This window comes from Patagioenas fasciata, chromosome 1 (genome assembly GCF_037038585.1).
Source record: "Patagioenas fasciata isolate bPatFas1 chromosome 1, bPatFas1.hap1, whole genome shotgun sequence".
Lineage (NCBI taxonomy): Eukaryota > Metazoa > Chordata > Aves > Columbiformes > Columbidae > Patagioenas > Patagioenas fasciata.
The window spans coordinates 208,199,728-208,220,209 of NC_092520.1; the positions used below are offsets into that span (position 1 = coordinate 208,199,728).

A 20,482-nucleotide genomic window follows, 5' to 3' on the forward strand; every position below is an offset into this window, starting at 1 on the left:
AAGCTGACTTCTGTGTTAGCTCTTTAGTTTCCCATGGACTTCATCAAAGCTTGGTATCAACCTGTTCATGGGCAATAGGTTGAAAACCAGTATTACTTGCCATCCTGCTCTGCTCCACCCAGGTCATCCCTGAGTTTTCTATCTCTAAACCCTGTACTTTTAACTTCAACTGAAATGTTCAGGAGCAGAGCTTTGCTTTTTTACTTCTGTGTTCATCTCATACAGTGGAAGCAGTGCCTGGATATGACAGGCTGTAAGGGATTATTCTTGTCCAACTCCACACAACTTCTGAACTAATTGCCCTAAGGTCTCTTTGTAGCAGCTGGGGAAAAACAGACTCTTGAGGGCAGAGTTTGTCTGAGCGATGCTGGCACCTACTTCTGAACAGGTTGAACGAAATGCCTCTTTCTCCTCTCAAGGGAGGCCACAGCAAGTAGTTTACCCTCTAGGCAAACCTCCCTTAAGAAAGTACCTTTTTAGTATGAAAAGTCCAATGATGCCTGTTGTTAGTGGCTTCTGAACCCCTTTATGGGGCTGAAGTGTGTGTAATAAGTGCAGGATTTTAATATATACTTCCTTGGCAGTGAGGAGCAACCTGTGGTTATGTGTGTGCATGTTCTGCATGTGCACATAACATTTGCAAAAGCGGAACTTGGAGAGCTGCTTTAGCGCCAAACCTTGTTTTATGAGCCCAGTGGTTTCCACTGGTAGCCGAGAATGTTTTAAGCTTCTCTTTAGGTCAGGATGTACAAGGCATGTCATGACTTGCATCTTCTGTGGATTGATCCAAGGCACAATATTAATGTACAGCAGCAGATGCGCGAGTGGTTTGTTTGGGATGGAGGGATCTTGGTAGCTGGCTGAGCTCCTTCCCTTCACCAGCTGGCCAATGGCCAGTGTCCAAAGTTTGAGTTGCTGCATGGCTGACTGGCCAGTGACACAGCCCTGCTCCTTGGGGTGCCCCGGGAGCGAGTGTTTTCTCACTGTTGATATTTTGGGGAGGGAGTGGGGAACGGTGACCTTTAAATATATATTTAGTGATAGCAGGAGGAATTGATATTTAAGAGAAAATAAATTATCTTACAATTAGATCACAGAGCCGCAACCTAGGCTGGGCAAGAAGGGAGAGGCGGAGAGCCCCAATCCCAGCCCTGCCTCCTCCCCGCCAGCTTGCAGGCTCCCTGGAGGCCCAGGCAACGTATTTGGCAAGTAAAGGCACTGCCGCTGCCAAATCCACAGATTTTTGCTCCGAGGGAGCAAAGTGTCATTGTGGGACCACCAGGTCCAACTCCCAGCATCTGCTTGTGGTGCCCCTGCACTGTTGATTTAGCTGCCCTGAGCTACAAGTGGGGGGCCTTGATGTGTTGATGCTCCTTGATGCCACCAGTGAATCTCGCCTGGTTAGCTTTAATGGGAATCACAAGGCAGAAACCCCCAGGGTAAGTTGGGGCAACCGAAAGCATCTATATCAGAAGTGAATTTCAGCTGTTGAGCTCTTTGACCCAGCGCAGCTGTGGGCAGATTCGGGGGGGATTAGAGCTGTTGGTGACACAGACAGGGGCCAGGGGCTTTACATACTTGAAGACCCACCCGTCGAGTGAATAAATTCAGTGGCGGCTGACGGACACTTTGTCTCCTCTTTGTAATGAAAAGTAAAAGCTTCCTCTGAGCCATTTAAAAATAGCTCGGGCTGACTGTGCTCCCATTCAGCTCTTGCATCTGTGTTTGTCCAGCTCAGCGCCTGCATGTCCCAGCCTGGGAAGGGGATGGTGTTTCTGGCTGCCATGGTACTAGGAGTTTGTTCTCCAGCTCTTCCCAATGCACATGCACATGTTCAGGGTACAGCTCTCTTTAGTGTTTTGCTCCTCTCTTTGCCTTGTCACATTCGATGGTGACTTTCTCAGCTGCTAGTGTGTCTGGTTGTGTCCCGTCACAGTGTGAACAATTTTAATTTGCAAATGTGCTCGGTCGAGCTGTCCCATGGTGGCTGCTGAGCTGAAACCTGTGGTGTGTGCTGGCTTCGTGACACAGAAAGTGAGCATTACTTGGAGAATTATTCTTGAAGCTTTTTGGGAAAGAGGGTCTTCAGGAGCCTGAGGACATCTGCAATGATGCCAAGCTGGGTCTGATCAGCCTGAAGAAGAGAAGGCTGACAGGGGACCTTATTTATGCTTATAAAGATCTCAAGGGTGAATGTCAGAAGGATGAAACCAGACTCTTTTCAGTGACGCCCAATGATGGAATGAGGGGCAATAGGCACAGACTGAAGCACAGGAGGTTCCATCTGAATATGAGGAGAAACTTCTTTCCTTTGAGGTGCCAGAGCCTGGACCAGGCTGCCCAGAGAGGTTGTGGAGTCTCCTTCTCTGGAGACATTCAAACCCACCTGGACACCTTCCTGTGTGATCTGCTCTGGTGAACCTGCTTTAGCAGGTGGGTTGGACTGGATGATCTCCAGAGGTCCCTTCCAACCCCAACCGTTCTGTGATTCTGTAAAGAACTCAGAGAGGAAAGAGTCTTCTGGTGTGGGTCACACTGCAGTGAGGAGTCAGGGGTCTCACTAGCTACTGCATGTTGACATGAACTGCTGGTTAAAATCCATCATAGATGTTTTGTACAGTCAGAGGGGAGAGATAGCTCTGCCAAAAAGCAGCATGCCCAAGTAGGTTTGGAATAAAGGAGTGATGAAATCTGTTTACAGTTGGATCCTGTACACCAAAAGACTTTCTTAATCCCGGTATTTGCTAATGGCCCTGTGCCCTACTCTTGATATATTTCGGGGGATGGACCTTTTAAGGGAGAATTCAGTGCTGGAAACGTGCAGTTGCAATGAATAATTCATGTTTGTAGCTCTAGGGTGCTCAGCCAGAAGATAAGAGAAACCTGTGATGAGTAAAAGTCATTTGCCTCATGTGATACTTCTCCCCGCAAGAGGTCCCTTCAGTGGGGTGTGCCTGGGCCGGCTGTGGAGCAGGGGACCCCAACATGACCACTGACATAGAATCATAGAATAATTGGGGTTGGAAGGGACCTTCAAAGCTCATCTAGTCCAACCCCCCTGCCATGAGCAGGGACATCTTCACCCAGCTCAGGTTGCTCAGAGCCTCGTCCAGCCTGGCCTGGGATGTCTCCAGGGATGGGGCATCCACCACTGCTCTGGGCAACTTGTTCCATGTTGTCCTCATGCTCACCCTGTTCTCTCTGCAGTGCTCCTTGCATGCAGACAGCCTCATCTGAGCTGGAATGAGGAAAACCCTGACGGCTCCTTTTCCTCCACTCAGTAAATGTGTCTGATGATGCAAAAAAGAGCAAATAGATGTGCAGCAACTTCTCCATGCACTGGCATGCACAATCTGCCTTTTCCATCATGGGAAAACCCTTTTAATTTTCAGAAAGCCCCATGGCACGTGGCAAAAGGAGACCAGACCCAAGGCACATCTCATTGGGGATAATACTTCCTTATCCTGGGCCTGCTGCTGTCGCTAGAAGCTAATTCCAGCTGCATTTTTAAGCCCCTTGTTGTCTTGGCTGAGGGTCAAACACTGCTTTCCATGGTTTCCCAATAATCCCACAGCCTCATAAATTCATTCAGGTGCTTGTTCTGGCCACTCTGGAGAATAACAGTAGCTCCAGCTGTCGTTTCTGTAGGCACTTGCGTTTTGGCTTCCACATCTGCAGAGGCAGTAATTAATTGGGCTCCATCCTGACTTTTCTCACAGTCCCTTAGCGAAGTTTGCAGACCTCCTGCTTTACTCCAGCTTGTGGTTGCAGTGGTTTGCTAAATCCCAGAGTTCCCACCAGGCTTGGGGTTGGAGTTGGGTTTGTAACGAGTAGCTGCAATATCTCACAGAGCGAGGGGCCCCTTCTTGCAGCATGTTGCTGGTACCTGGGTCCCAGGTTTGGCCCAGTCCCAGAGCTGAAGCTGATGGAGATAATAACACAGGAATGCTTTTTCCCTTTCATAGTTACAGTTTTAGTTGATTCTTCCCACCCTCTGCCCTTGGGAGAAATGCAGTATTCACCTATCCAAGGAATCTTGCAGTCACAGCTGTTTCTTTTAATAAGGTGCTTTTATTAAAGAAAGGAACGATTAAGAAGCAATAAAAACCTAATTAAAATTCTTAAAAGCTCCGTGTTTTTACCCAGTTCTCAGGCTGACCCCCCGAGGGAAGACCCACAGACATATTAAAGTCTTTGTAAAGTCTGACAGCCTGTCCTGGGCTGGCACCTCGGGGTCACCTCTGCCTTGGGAAACCACCCCAGACATTCCCTTTCCTTTACCCCCTGTATCCCCCAGTGCCCCTAAAATTGCTCACAAACCCCTGCACGCTTCCCAGTTATTTTCTGGTGCAGCCAACAGTACTGGTGTTTCATTATTGATACTTTTAGGGAGCAGCCTCGTGACCTTTTCTTGCTCAAAAGCAGCCCAAGGGGTCAGACTTTTTTGGGGGGAGAAAGGGATGAGTATTTGGTGGTGCAGCCAGCATCCTCCCCCAGGGATGGAGAGGGGGAGCGGGAGAATCCTCAGGTCCCAGAAAGCAACTCGATGTGCCAGTGCCTCTTTTCTCATGGCAAACTTTCCTTTTGGCTGAGGGCTAAATGACACTTTTCTGCACCCAGGGGGTTGATTTTGTCTTTCTCAAGCTGGGAGGTGGGAATCATCCCTGTGGTTTCCCCCTTCTCGCAGTGCCTGCTGCTAAACCTGGGCGTGATGCAGTGGGTTGGGACTGAAATCTTGCTCCCCTGCAGAGTTTTACCAATTCAGTGCAAATCTAGAGGCTGTAATTCCTCCTCCTGACTTGACCTTCTGCAGGGTGGTGCTATCTCTTCAGTAAGATCTTGTTGCCTTGTCTGCACACAAAGGATTAGAGCAAAGTAACTCTGGTCTGGTGATAATAAGGTCTATAGAAGCGTTAAGCAGCGCTTGTAATTATTTATTATTCAGAGGGGGTTTAGCTCCTGGTTTTGTCAACAGGTTGATAGGGAAACCTTGTCTTTTGGCCTCTGTTTCAGCTTGCTGTGAGCTGTGGAGGTGCTCACGACCTGGGCCTGCTATACAGTGCATCTTCTTCCCTCCCCCCTTTTTTTTTTCCACACAGGAGAGTTGCAAAATGACCCCATGTGCATCATAATGATGGAATTAACAGCAGTGTGGGCAGCTGCGAGAGCACTAGTGCTGTGATAAACCCCCTGGAATTTAAGGAGTCCAATAATTTCAATGAAGCCTGGAGAGATTTCTTGGGGAGATTATATCTTTTATTAAGCCTCTCTCTCTGCATTGCTTCTCCTCTCAAGCATCAGAGCTACAAACATGCTGTTACTTCAACTGATTTACATGGACAGACTTACCTTCTGAGAGGCCTCCAGAGACTGATCTCAGTGATAATAAAGCTTTTATGAGAGTAATCAGCATCCCAAATATAAAGCAAGGTTAGCAGGTGGGTTAGCAGGGCAGTCTACAAGTATCTGCTTAGCATATTTGGACCTGGGTCCTCTACTTTGGCTGCTGTTAACAACCTGATAACCTGATTGCAACACCTGCAAGGGTTTGGAGCAGCTGAATAGAAAAGCAGATAAGAAAAGCAATGTAATTACATAAATGGCCTTCCCATTATTATGCAAAGTGAAAATTAAGTTAAATGGCATTCTTCCTCTGCGGAAGCAGAGGAAATAGTTTCAGAGCTGTTTGTATTTTAGCAATGGGTGTGTGCATGAACTCGGAGCCACTGGGTCAGATCATTCCCTGAACCCACCTGTGGGCAGCCGCACATTTTTTCAGTGGTGACCCCAGCCTGTCTCTTCCCTGATGGTCTCAGCTGGGTGGATGACCATGAGCCAGCACTGTGTCCTTGTGGCCAGGAAGGCCAATGGCATCCTGGAGTGTATTAGAAGGGGGGTGGTCAGTAGGTCGAGAGAGGTTCTCCTGCCCCTCTACTCTGCCCTGATGAGACCACATCTGGAATATTGTGTCCAGTTCTGGGCCCCTCAGTTCCAGAAGGACAGGGAACTGCTGGAGAGAGTCCAGCGCAGGGCAACAAAGATGATGAAGGGAGTGGAGCATCTCCCGTGTGAGGAAAGGCTGAGGGAGCTGGGCCTCTTGAGCTTGGAGGAGACTGAGGGGCCACCTCATTAATGGTTACAGATGTACAAAGGGTGAGTGTCAGGAGGATGGAGCCAGGCTCTTCTCGGTGACAACCACTGATAGGACAAGGGGTAATGGATACAAACTGAAACACAGGAGGTTCCACTTCAATTTGAGAAGAAACTTCTTCTCAGTGAGGGTGCCAGAGCCTGGCCCAGGCTGCCCAGGGAGGTTGTGGAGTCTCCTTCTCTGCAGACATTCAAACCCGCCTGGACACCTTCCTGTGTAACCTCATCTGGGTGTTCCTGCTCCGGCAGGGGGATTGGACTGGATGAGCTCTTGAGGTCCCTTCCAATCCCTGACATTCTGTGATTCTGTGATTCTGTGATGGTAGCGGCTCATGTTCAGCAACACCTCGCAGGACCATGAAAGCTTAAATCACAATGAAATGGCACCTTACACAAAAACTGTTTGGGCTACCTGAGAAGGGCTTGCTTGACATTTGCTGTGGGGATCTGTTTTGCTCCATTTTTCCGGGCAACGTGTTCCTGGAGAGGAGAAAAGAAGAAGAAAAGTTGGGGAAATGCCTATAATTTTTCTGACCTCTCTCAGATTTAGTTTAGACAGTGATTAAATAGTACAAGGTCTAGAAAGCATGGAGGGGTACCTGCTGGAGAGATGCCTGTGGCATCTCTGCAGAGAGCCCGAGTTGCCTTGGATGCAGGGACCAGAGCTTGTCCTGCTGTGGCTGAGGCGGACATCGGTGATGCTGAAGGTGACTCCACTACATAAATTGTGCAAAGCCTGACCACTAGAAAAAAAACCTGATAACTGTAATGGATTTCACCTGAAATTTCATCAGGGGTATTCACCGAGATGAAATGAAAAAGCAATTTGGTTTTTTATATTTTAAAAGTTAAGAACTTCTGAGGAGTTCCCTCTCTGCTTTAAGTACTGGGAGAGCAATTGCAGGACTGGGAAACACTGGTCATGGAGTCCAGAGGCAGCAGTTTTAGGGGAAGGACCAATCTGGAAAAGAACAGGCAGCAGCTGGCTTGGTTAAGACAATTTTTGTTAATTCCCATGTACTGACCTTTTGCATGTGCTTGTGGCATAAGCCATATAAAAGATCCTCCTTTCTCTGGTCCTAAGGCACTAGGGAAATAGAAAATATTCTTGGTTCAAACCACTGCTGAGTGGCAAAGACAGGGCAGAGAGACCTTGAAATAGATGCAATATCTAGAGGTTTGAAAACTTTGTTGTACATTTGGTTTCTTGCCCTATCATTTGTTAGAAGAGCTGTTGCTGCATTAGTCTAATAGCATTGAGACTAAGTGTACATCGCTTCTGGATGGCTTTAATAGTGATTTACAGCATTTTTGTTTTCCTCCCAGAAACCCACCCGGAGTGTACCCCCTCCCTACGATCTGTGTTTAATTTGAATACATGTAAGCAATATTAGATGAAATGAAGAACTGCTGACAAGTGTCTGGGATGAGGGGAGACCACAAGATAGCTGATATCTTTGGGTAACATCCCCAAGAGACTTTTGGCATAGAAATGGCATTGACTCATTTCCAGATCTTCCCACCCAGCCTGTGGTAGGGGACTTTGAGAGGTCTGATTGGCATTTCCCAATTTTTCTGTCTTCCCGCATGCACACAGGCTACTAAAATACAGAATAAAAGATAATTGATGAGTTCAAAATAGTCTTACCCATGGGATGTTGCCATTGCATATGGTCTTTCTTATATTTATAGCACCCGGAAGGTGTTTTGAACTTTTCCCAGGAGGGAAATGGGAAAATGTCTCTATTTTTATGGTGTCTCTTAGAGGCACTTTAATTCTGTTTTGGGAGGCAGGTTGTCTGACTGTCATGTACTATACAGGAGGGTTGACCTGAGGTAGCATGGGAGCCTTGAATTTGATGTCAGCTGTGAACAGTCTGAATTTGGGCTTAAATAAGGAGTTATTCCCCACCACCAGAACTCATGTCCCCACTGGCAGCTGTGACTGGTGGGGAGCTGCCAAGATGAGGCCCCAAATTTGTGCCCTCCTGGTACCAACACAGGTGCAGCACGAGGTGAGAGGAGTCCCAGATTTGTGTCCCAGCTCCTGGTGAATGAGTCTGGACCGACTTGTCCCCTCTCGAGTGATGTAGATAACTCCAGAGCACAGCTCTCTCTGACTATTTCTAAGGCACATCTAAATACACGCTATCCTTAAAAATATCTGGTTTCCAGCCTGCTGAGCAAGGAAATGCCTAGAGAGCTGTGGGTATGTGTGTGTATGTACACGGCTGGCTGCTCCACAGGGCAAAACGGCAATCCTTCTAGGAATTGGCAATGAATGAAGACTTACATGGCTCCAGGCTGCTTTTAATTATCCAGAGCCACACTTTAAAGAAGTTCTGCTAAATGCACTGAATCATTCTGGATTTTATGGCATGAAGCTACCTGCTGCTGTACATGAACTTGGTGGTGAGCGGGTTGCGACCTGGCCCCTGAACACCTATTTGGCTCGCCATCTGGCTTATTAGAAACATGGAACAGTTTGGGTTGGAAGGGACCCTCAAAGCTCATCCAGTGCCACCCCTGCCATGAGCAGGGACATCTTCACCCAGATCAGGTTGCTCAGAGCCCCGTCCAGCCTGGCCTGGGATGTCTCCAGGGATGGGGCATCCACCACCTCTCTGGGCAACCTGGGCCAGGGTTTCACCACCCTCAGTGTAAAAAAATTTCTTCCTCATGTCCAGCCTGAATCTCCCCTCTTTTAGTTTAAAACCATCACCCCTCATTCTGTCATAACTGACCCTGCTAAAAAGTCTGTCCCCATCTTTCTCATAGGCCCCTTTTAAGCACTGAAAGGCTGCAATAAGGTCTCCCTGGAGCCTTCTCTTCTCCAGGCTGAACACCCCAACTCTCCCAGCCTATCCTCATAGGAAGGTCTATGGGACTATTTCAAGATTCTTGGCAGGGTTGGGAACATGAGGGAGAAGCAAACCACTGAGCTAGGTGCATCTGGCTCTTGACCTGCTTGAATTCTCCTAGACCTTGGTCTGGGCTGGCCATTTGGGGGAATGCATTCACAGTGAGTCTCAGGCAAGTCTGCTGAACCAAGAGCAGCCAAAATGGATGAGGGAAGTCCCCAAATTCTGTGTTATTCAGCCCAATTATGGAAGCCATCCAACTCCCTCTGTAAATTTGTGAGTGTGTAGATGTGTAAGATTCTTTGTGTGTGTGTAAATCCGTGCTTCATGTTGTCCATCAGTTGGGAAGAGTGAAACACCTGGACCAAGGATCCTGGGCCAGGATCTGTCCTTGATGCACAAGCTGCTTCTACAGGCAGTGTGGGCAGAGCTGGTCTTTGGTTTAGTTGCTGGCTTCAGTCAACCTTGAATCCAGGGAAAGGTCTGTTCTTTCCACTTCTCTCTCTCTCCTGACCCACCTGTGAGATAGATATAGAAAAAGATGGAGCCAAACGTTTATTATAATCAGCAGCCACCAAAATCCAGCCGACAGCTGGCAGACGGGACACTCGTAATGCTGCCCATAACCAGATCAGCCATTGCGGCTTGAAGGGAGATGAGATCTTTCAATTTGGGACATATTTTCTCCCAGCCCATGCATTTTGATGTTTATTTTTGCGAACAGCAAGCCAAATTGGCTCTGAGGCAGCGGTAGTTCGAATCCCCAATGGAAGCCCACAGACGGAGCCTTTTAAAGCCCATCCTGCCTCTGCCAGCCAAGTGCCTTTCCACATTCCCCCGGAGAAGTGTCCTTGTCCCATTGTGCTCGGCCAGGAGCAGCCATTCGGTGCCACACTTGGCTTCGCCACCAGCCCTGGAAACATGCAGCCCCTTGCAGCAGCTAATGCAAAGTGACAAACCAGAGCGGCCGGGTTCGGGGGACTGGGAGTATGAGGTTTCAGTGTGACCAATTGCAGCTGGTTGCTGCTCAAATCATTGCAGGTGCGTCTGACAGCTGACTGAGTCACTACCTCATTTTGCTGCCCCAATTTGCTTTTTTCTTTCTTTTTTTTTTTTTTTTAAGAATTCTGCTACAACTCTTTGTCCGCTTATCTGTAAAATGAATGGCAATAGGGAAAAATATACTGAGGGAGAAGCAAGTTTCCATGACAGTGTAAAATGCAAAGGGGAAATAATATAGCTAGAAAGCTAGGTATGAATTTCTGCCCAAAACAGTTAAGAGCAGGCAAGCAAAAAGATATTTCCTGAGATCTGAAAGCACTTAATGGACTTGTTCTGCAGTGTTATTGCATTTCCTAGCTCAATGGGGACGAGCAGAAGTACTGTCTACTGCAAGAGGGAATGGCAGTGCAACGTTTTGTATTGAGACAAGATGTGGGACAAAAATGGAGGCTGGTACTGACCTACTGTCATCCTCAACTGGCTCATTTTCACCACCATGCAGGGGTAGCGGGAGAGTTATTCCCATTCTGTAGATGGTAAAAGTGAGGCAGGTGTGTTTGGCTCTGTATCCCAGTCCAGTGGAGGCAATTCTCTTTGACCCAGGATTTGTCCTTGCTGGGATTATAAACAACTCTCTGAACACTTTTTCTGTCTGTAAACTTATTTGTCTAAATTCTGCGCCCTTCCCCTTCCCCCTCTGTGTCCTCCAGCCTCGTTGCACAGGCAATGCCATACTTTGAGTAAGGAGAAATGTTCAGATGAGTGATATGTGAGCAACTGGGGCTTGATTCTTTGTTCAAACCAAAGCATGTTGGTGGTATGAAGCCTGGTTTCCTTTCTCCAGGTGAACAGTGACATGTATCCTCTTCATTGCCTCAAAACACAATGAGTTTATCACCTCCATTTGTCTTCACTATAAACCCATTTCAGAGCATGTTCATTTGTCTGCCTTGCTTTTTGTCTTTCTAGAGCCTTTAAGACAGGGTCTGAACACAATTATGTTCTTCTGGATGGTTTTGATTAAATTTTTTATTGTGGAAAAAATTCAGCTGGTTGCAAAACTGAATGGTAGTTGGAGGGAGAAAGGAAGGAAAGTAAAAATGGAGGAACAACTTGTACTGATATTGGCTGAGGATAGGAACAGAAATTCAAATCCTGTAAGTCCCCATTTCCATTACATGGGGAAAGAAGTCCAGTTTCAAAGCCTTTGAACCGTGAACACAGCAGCCACATCCACTTGAAATCGTCCATTTCATTGCAAAGCAGGAAAGCTCTTTTCCACTTTTAAAGCATCATCTTGAGTTGGGGAAGAGGATGGTTAATGAGGAATGGCCCTGGCCACAGCACCATGGACGACCTCTGCCAGATGCCAGCCCATGCTTTAAAAGAGCTCTGAGGTATCAGGTGGATGGGAGAGATTTTCTTAACGGGCTATAAAACGTGCTTTAAAGTGAGAATCTCATGTGTATGTAGCTCATCTGTGAGAACGAAACAGGCAGTTTATTTGTGGTCTCTAAATACCTCTGTTGAAGAGGTATTTGTAAGAGACAAAAAATAACGTATGTAAATGAGAGAAAAATTTTTAAACCTCATGGAAATAGGAAATGAGGAAATAATTAATTAAAATGTGTAGCTAACTGACGTGGTGAATTCTCCACTGTTTACAAGACCTAGGTCAAGCTGGGAGGTTGCAGTGGGTCTCTTAGTCAGAAGAAGACATTCTCCTTTGCTGCCCGCCTCTGGGGGAAGATCCATTGGACAGGTCATGACATGACTCTGAGAGGGTCTACAGAGGGTTTCAGAGCACTCTGTCCCTGTCCACTTCTTATTCCTCAAACTGGACAGTTGTGGTGACAGTAGTGACTTGCTCCCTCTGAAGCGGGTTTACATCACCCACTGGAGGTTCCAGATAGCATCCACAGCCCACCTCCACCAGCTGCATTCGAAAAGAAAACCTGAAGGTGAATTTTTTCTAAAAATCACTTGCAAGTTACCTGGGCCCTTCAGACAGCGACAGTCATGCTGGACATGAATGCTGATGTTGGGCAAAGCCTGTGGATTGGAAACGAATGGTTTTAAGAAGACGCCAGGGAAGGGTTGTTACTATGATCAGTGACTGGGGTTTTGCCCTTTTACATTGTTTTAGGCTCAGGCGTGTTTTGTTTGAGTTCAGTGAACACTTCACGATCTGTCCCTTGAAATCCTAATTAAGCCTGTGTTTTCTTAAGCCTCTATTTCAAAGAGCAGGGGAACAAATGTGATTCTTGGTTCTTTTCCCAAAGGTACAGAACCGTATATTAAATGAATCCTGGAAATAATATTTTATGCTCAAATCTTTCCCGCCGCAATAAAAATGGCTCTAAACCACATCCAGTGACAAATCTCTCCTATATTTAACCCATTTCAAGCAACAGCTGAAATACTGCTGGGAAATGTCTTGGCACTTCCAAGTCAGTGGCACTCTGGAGCTGCTGGATCTCATTTCGCTCCTTATGGACAGTCATTGCTCCAGAAACACATTACAGATGTTGATGTGAAAGAACAGGCTTCTTCCATCACAGCATCAGGACAGAGAAGGGCTAAAACCAAAATCACAGACTGGAAGCATCCCTGCCTGTTCTGTGTCTGGACTTCAGGATTGACCTCTGGTTCCTGCTTATTGTCAGAAAAGTCTGAAAAGGGAGAAGCGTGTTTATCACACTTTGGTAACTGCATTTGCTGTGGTATTTACAGCATTTCCTATGTTTTGAAATGGAGATTCTTTGGCTGACCCATAGCCATCAGTACTGTGAACTCCATGAGTGTATGATCACTCCAACCCAGCCTGCCTCCAGTCTTGACATCACCGATGAGCTCAGTTGTGTTGGTGACCAACAGGTCCAGTATCACATCCGCTCTGATAGGGCTGTATATTACCTGGCTTAATAAGCTATCCTGAATGAATTCTAGGAGGCTTCTGGACTCAATTCAACTGCCTGTTGCCATTTGAGATGCCATGGGGCATCTGAGAGATATGGCACAAGACCAGGAACAGCAGAAAACCTGCTGTTCATCACTGAAACATCACCATCTCCAATGGCAGCTGGAACCCACGTGGACATTTCAGGTGGCACTAGGTGTCACAGGGCGGGCAGCTGAACCACCCTTCATTTTATCTAATGGTGAGAATTGCCTTTTAAATAAGAGGACTGCCAACAGAAACACTGCTTACAGAAATGCCTGAGAAAACAGAGCGACATGATACCAGCATTGTATCCTCTACTTTGCAGCTCTGATGCTTTCTCTAGGCATCAATTGATGCTGAAATGACAGGTTAGTGAATGTGCACCTTGTGACACATAAAACATGATGAAGGGTCAGTTCAAATATTGAGATGGGTTCTTCCCATGACCTGAGTTGTGCTTGCAGTGTCAGCAGCATTAGGTATTCCTCACTTTTCTAGAGGAGCGCAGTGATTTGGAAATCTATTCCCAGCACACTATATGAGCCGAAAGAGCTCCTGTGTTGCACCCAGTGGTGAGGGTAGTCCTGCAGATAACTAGTTTCAGATTCTGCTTGCCTTCTGGGTGAAGTCAATATATTAATGTAGAAACAGAGCTCATTTGAGCTCACATTGTGGCCTGGCCTTGGCCCCTTATGGACTTATTAATGCCTAAAAGGGATTGACATGGTCTTGGACCATTTATGCTACAGCACCTTGATCATGACTGTGGGTCCATCTCACTGTCAGCTTTTCCCAGATGTAGCAATTCTGGGCTTATATTCTGTGAATTCTGGAAAGGTCCAGAGCTTGGAACAAGGACCACAGCCTGCCTGGGGTCCTCCTTCCGTATCTATTGCTGTGTGGAGCAGGTGGCTTGGATTTGGCTGGAGTTTATGATGCATTTTGGAGTCTTTATCTTCTAGCTTATAGAGCCTTTTGGATAAGATTTGCCGAATGCACGTAAGACATAGATTTTTATTTTGTGGATTTAAATCCAATCTTCTAAATTGCTTTAAAGTAATTCCTTGTGTTTTGAAATTCCAAAACTGCTGGCCGGCCTTTTTTTAAATGCTTGTGGTCAATTACAGACTGATTTAGGAAATGGTGCAAAATGTGTAAATTAAACTAAAAGTATTTTTTGAAATTATGTTAAGAAAAGAAAAGAAAAAAGGGAGGACACATGTGTTATCAATACTCTATGAAAAGGGAACAATATCTCTGACCGTAGAAAACCTTAGACTCCAAAGCTTGCAGCAACAACTGGAATAAGCTTTCTAATTCAGGCAACACTGTTGGAACCATCACGTAAGACAACCTCTTTACATGGGGCTCTTCAAATTACTTCAATATTGATTTTAGGGCTTTTCCTATTTGATCTCTAAGTATACACTCTAGATGGGATTCTGAGCATATTTTTCCACGCATTTTCAGTATAAATATTCTGTTTGGGGATTGGCTTCTTGGTTGGATTTTTTTTAAGTGGTAGTTGAAAGAAGTAAGGGAGCTTTTCTACTTCAGCATTGTTCCCAAAATGTGAGGACAGACTGAATTTCATTGCACACAAGGCTTTAAAGTACTGCAGCCAACAACAGAGTGAAGTAGAGGAGTTCTTTTGACAGGTGCTTCAACATCAGGAGCCCTTAATTGGTGCAAAATAGTGGTCTTCTGAGGAAAAAGTGGAGAATACAAGTTGGGGCTACAAAAGAAGTGTAAGATATGCTCTCATTTGATTTTTAAAGTTTGAAATGGAAATGAAACTATATTCAAGTGAAGAAATCCATTGAAGGTCTAAATACACTGTGCTTTGTATTGCCTGCTTAGAGGATGTGGTTACCTAACCATAGGATCCTTCTGCCATTTGAAATGCCCTAAGCTGGTCAAGAGCTTTGTTCAGGGCTGGCAGATATATCACAGGACTTGTGGAAAACTCTAAATCATCTGCAGGGAACCTGCTTGCCAATTCTCACCACCTGGAGTGAGGGTAGACACCTGCACTTGGGCAACTGGATCATCTTCTTAGAGTTGTGTATCTAACGTAGGTTTGGATCCAGACGTGGAGTAGATGAACTGGAACACAGTTGTATAAAAAGTATGATTTTCTGCTCATCTAGAAAAGCTTTTGAATAGACTTGGCTTGAAGAATCAAAGTGATAATGCAAAACAAAAAAAATCATGGTACTCTTGGAGATTTTTGGTTTTTTTATGGATCTAAGTGCTGTTCTGGTGAAGAGGAACTTGGGCCTGGAATGTCAGTGAGATGGAGAAAGCACATTTTTACCTGGTATGGTGTCATACGTGTTAGGTGATGACCTTAACCTTCAGGAACTTCACAAAGTGAAATCCAAAGTGAATTGGAGACTTTGCTTAAGAGAACTTTTTGAAAAACCACCAAGACAGTGCTGAGAATTTATGGAGTGCTTCAGCATCACTTTTTCTCTGCTGAGGGCCACAAAGGAAAGCTGTGATACCAAATCCATGGGCTGGAGTCCTGCATAGGCACTTGCTCTTAGATCTCCATGTTTACCAGTGGAGTAGGCTCCCCCATGCCCTCAACCAGGCATTTCTTCTCAGTGTTTTTTGTGGAGGGGTTCCTGTTCTTGCCGATGATAATGGGACCCAGAGGAGACCAGCCTCATCCATCAAAGGTCAGATTTTATCAACACCCCCCCCAGCACAGTACAGGTCTTCAGAAATTCCCAGGAGTTCAGGTAAATATTTAACCACTGTTAACCGGGGCAGAGGGACATGGAGAGGTGAAGTGTCCTTCCCCAAGAGATGCCAGAAAAACCTGATGAGCAGTTTGATGGCTGGGAGTTCAGAGCTGGGAAATCAGCAGCGGTTCACCACAGAATCACAGAATGTCGGGGACTGGAAGGGATCTCCAAAGCTCATCCAGCCCAGTCCCCTGCTGGAGCAGGAACACCCAGCTGAGGTTACACAGGAAGGTGTCCAGGCGGGTTTGAATGTCTGCTGAGTAGGAGACTCCACAACCCCCCTGGGCAGCCTGGTCCAGTGTTCTGTTACCCTACCTCTGTTCCTGGAATTTCTCCTCTCCTATGTTGGAAACCAAGTTATCCACTTCGCAAGCTGTGCTCTCATCTGTCATGGGAACAGCGATATAGTTTACTGATAAAAAAAAATGCTGCTGTAGATGAGCTGGGGAGGCTTTTGATAGCTGTTTTGTCATGGCCACTCCTCCTTCATCTGCTTAATTTCCATGGGGAACCAAGTAGGACCTTCTAGAGATGAAAGTCTCCATTCAAGCCCTCGTTTATGGCTGTTTTGATTTTCTGGGATGACATGTTCAGACATAGTTGCAAGCAGTGAACTGATGTGCTGTGAGTAAATCAAGATGATTCATGTTTCCTGGTGTTCCACACACAAATATTTAGAAGTGGAAATACAACAGGAGGTAAGAGTAAGAAACCAATTTTCTTAAAATCATTCTCAAAGGCTTCCATCAATGTGAGATGTGTGAGACTTTCTTCAGTTAATATCAGTGAGCCAAGCAAAGCCAGTTTTCAAGCAGTTGACAAAGCGAGTTTGTTAGGAAGGCAGAGGGATGAATTCTGCTCTGGTGCTAACCAAGTGACTTTAATGACCTGTAAGGGATTTTCACAGGCCCTGTTGTGTTGTGCAAGTGGTTGCCCCCACTGCATCTCCCAAGAAGTGGGGGGTCCCTTCCAGCACCTGTCCCATCCTTACCTTCTAAAATCAGCAATAAACTCCTTCCCATTGATGGCAAGGAGAAAGGACACGAAGTCTGTGAATCGAGAAGAGCAAGCATGATGTGAAAATCAGGTTGCCTACATCTGGTGTCTGTACCTGGTCAGTGGTGACCCAGGGCAGAACCAGGCAAAGGTGAAGTTCAGAGCTGAAATGGTCCTTGCCACCTGCTTGGCTGGGAAAGAGCTGAAATGAACCAGTTGCACTAGTTTGTTTTGTTTCGTTTTGGTTTTGTTTTGTTTTTTCACACACAATAAAACACTGCCATGTTCCCCCTTGCCCCCCAAGACTCACAGTATACCAACAGATATCTAAATCAGGTATCCAGAGAGCAGTGTAAGAAGAGGGTAACGATATATGGTGGCTCCTGCTGATGCTCTCCCAGCCTTTTATTTTCAAGTGAAGGACTCTCTGTGGTGAAGTAATTTCTGTTTATTTAGCTGTTTTTATATATCTGGTGACTTTCAGTGGATTTATCTTCCATGAAGCTGTCCAGCCTCCTCTTTAGAATCACCACTTTTTGAGTGCCTTGAACCGGGTTCCTACTATATAATCTGGTACTATATAATCTAATACTCCCTGTTCTTCTGCTTGAGGACGCTGTAGGTCTCTATTTACTCCCTCCACAGCACCTGTGATTGTGTAGACCTCTATTCTATATCCTCTCATAGCACAGAACTCAAAGTTACAGACTGTGCTTGATGTCTGAGCCTCAAAGGAGGTTGTTTCTGTCCTGTTCTGGATGGGAATCAGATACCACAAATGCTCCACAATGCAAGTCCATGAGAAAAGAGGGAGTAAAGCCCCTTCCCTGGCTGTCTGGGACCTCCCACTGCTATTGCCACAGGGAAATTCCGAAGCTTTGCCTAGACTGCTGGAAGTGCCAACAGGGAAAGCAAATATTTGTGTGTAAGACTTAACCCCAAAAAGATTAAGTGCAGATGGATGTCAGCGGTGCCAGCAACCTGCGAGAGAAAGAGAAAACTGAGAAGGATGTAAAAACAGAACATGGGGTGGGGAGAAGCAAAACAGATTAGAAGCAAATTAGGTAGAGGGAAAATTTCAATGGGGCTTTTTTCTTTATCAAAGCTGTCCAGCATGAAGACCAGCAAGAGGAGCACTGCAGCAAGGGCTCATCGGTGTTTGTAGCTTGGGAGGATCCCAGGGCGAGCACAAAGTAGGGAGGGGGTCAGAATATCAGCGTGAGGGAAGCAGCTTGGTGGGATGCTGCATGGACAGTAGATGCCTTTGGAAATTGGGAAGGGTCCTGGAGATTGCGAATATCTTGCATAGCCTTCAGCTTCCACCTCTTCAGCTCTGGAAGTCAGTTACTAGCCGGGGAAATGGTGATCCGTGGGAAAAGGTTTGGTTTTGTGAAGCTTGGCCCATGTTCTACGGGAGTAGAGCCATGCACTTTGGAAAGCGTCCACCTCAGGAAAATCATAAGTGGTAGGGCTGTCTAGACTAGTCAGGAAGGCGTGAACAAATAACCAGGGGAAAATAGAAGAAGAAGAAAAGAAAGCATGATTACTCACCTTGAATTAAATTAAGATGTCAGGAAAAAAATGAATCAGAGCTTCAAAGGATGTAAACAGAAGACGGTCTTAACTGACTTTATTCTAATGCTGTGAACCTGGTTAACAAGGAGGGGAAATCAGACATGCCCATGACTGGACTTACATGCTGCTGCTGGAAGTGGGTGGGGAGATTTGTGATAGGAATGTTACAATTAATTATTATAAATCTCTTTGTAACAACCTTGTGGGCAGCACGCAGGTGTGTGTGAGGACCTTTGGCAGCCTGACAAAAATGTAATTATCGGTTACAGAGTTAGCGAGCATACAGAAGCAAAGGCTCTTTGGCGCTTTGTTGATCAGCAAAGTGCTAATTAGCAATTGCTAGAGGCCACGGTGTTTCTCTGGAGAGGAAAGTAGCACCTCCTTAAACACCTGGATGTGGTATGGGTGGGAGGGCGGAGAAAAGCATGATTACCTGGGAGACTGCAATTACAGCGAGGATTTCCTGACTCGGAAATCAAACCAGAACTGTTCTGCCTTAAATCTTTTCTTTTTTTGACCTGCAACTGGAAACTGGTAGCAAAATACATCTATACGACCCAAACTAAATACAGTGGTTTTTTAAATTGAAGTATTCATTTCGTATCGTTCATCTTCAGTTCGCCAGTGGTCATGATGGACTCTCCATCCCTGAAAATGGGTTGGATCTTTCTTCTAGGAACGATATGCACCTGCTGAGGTCATTTGATCAGTGTAGATTTTCTACAGGAAGTCAGATCTAATCTGTTTTAGACAGAACTGATTTTTGTTACCCTTGTTGCCCTATACTGGACCTGTGCCTTCAGCATGTTATTTTCTAGTTTGGCTAAGAAGAAAATGTGTTTTTTGGGGTATATGCCAGGCAACAGAGAATTCAGTGTCCTTGCCCCCAAGCCCATCCTCAGGGAATTTTCTCCCATGGGCTATGGGACACATTGTACAGCCATGATTACAAGGAAATCTCGATCACAGGAGTGAACAAGAAGCAGCCCTGAAATCAAGGTCAGAAATTGTTCAGGGCACCATTTTATCAAGCTCGACTATGGCTCAAGAGTCAAGGTGAGAAAACACATTGCTGTATGGAGGCTGTTTTCTAAAATCGCTTCAGAAAAGGAGCCTTTTAAAGTTCCCCATCAAATGCAAGAAAACACACTGTAGAACAGCTTTAAAAACAGGGGGAATGCAAGGGCTGATATGTCCCTGTCACGGCAGTGACAGCCAAGTAGTGCTCGTCAGGCCTGGGTTCCTATAAAATGTGTACTGAGCCCTTTTGCACTCTTAGTGCTGTTTGCTGAAGTATTAAGGAAATGGGAAGAGGTCCAGAAAACTGGTTCAACTCAGCTGACACCGCGAGGTTTAAAAAAGCAGCAGGAAGGAGACTGGGCCCTGCAGCACAGGGACGCGGGGACGCTTCATGTTGGTCCTGCCGGTGCAACTCTGTGCTCGGAGGTGTCTGGCTGCTGTTGAAAGGGAATAACATCTGCTCATGGCTGCTGCAGGGTTTTTTTTTGGTCTTGATGAAAATGAGGGGAGTGATTTTTGAGGTAGCCTTCAGGAAGCTTCTGACTCTGCTGACTACAAGGAGGGAAAGTGCTCTGTAACAACTCATTGCCCTCAAAGACAAGGAAAATGTGTACCAATGAACTGATTATATCTTGTCAGAACTGAGCAAAACTGTGTCATCTTCCTCTGAATTTCTGCAGATGCTGTATGTGAATTATCTGTGTGCTTTAATGCCTATAGTGCAGGATGAAGACTGAGAAGTGCCCATCTGCAGTTGCTATGGACATTCTTTGCCATGGTCATTACTGTAACGTTATTATTTTTTAACCAGGATTTTTAAAGCCCAGGCAAGACACATCTGCATCTGCTGTGTCATGGTCCAAGATTCAAAACTCAGCTCAGTACTCATTAGGTATAACTGCATATAACCCTCGCGATGCAACATGGAGGGGACTTGATACTAGAAGATACGTGACTATCTTTTCAGGTAATGCATTTATTACAGGATCCCTCCCTTCTATGTAGTTTTGTGTAGGCTTCATGAACTATGAGCCATATGTGCAAAATTAAAGTCATAAACAGGTTTGAAATCTGAAGCCACTTTCAGAATTTTTTGGATAAAAATGGCTTTATTAGTTTAGGGTATTGCTCTACTTTGACAAGTGATAGGGGTGGAACATTGCTTTGTGGACTCTTCTTTC

The 20,482-nt window shown here is 45.8% G+C and overlaps 1 protein-coding gene across 1 annotated transcript in view; it reads left to right on the forward strand.

The window, feature by feature from the left end:
- Positions 1–20,482, forward strand: part of CCDC3 (coiled-coil domain containing 3) — a 42,958-nt gene that overhangs the window by 2,341 nt on the left and 20,135 nt on the right. The window lies entirely within an intron of this gene.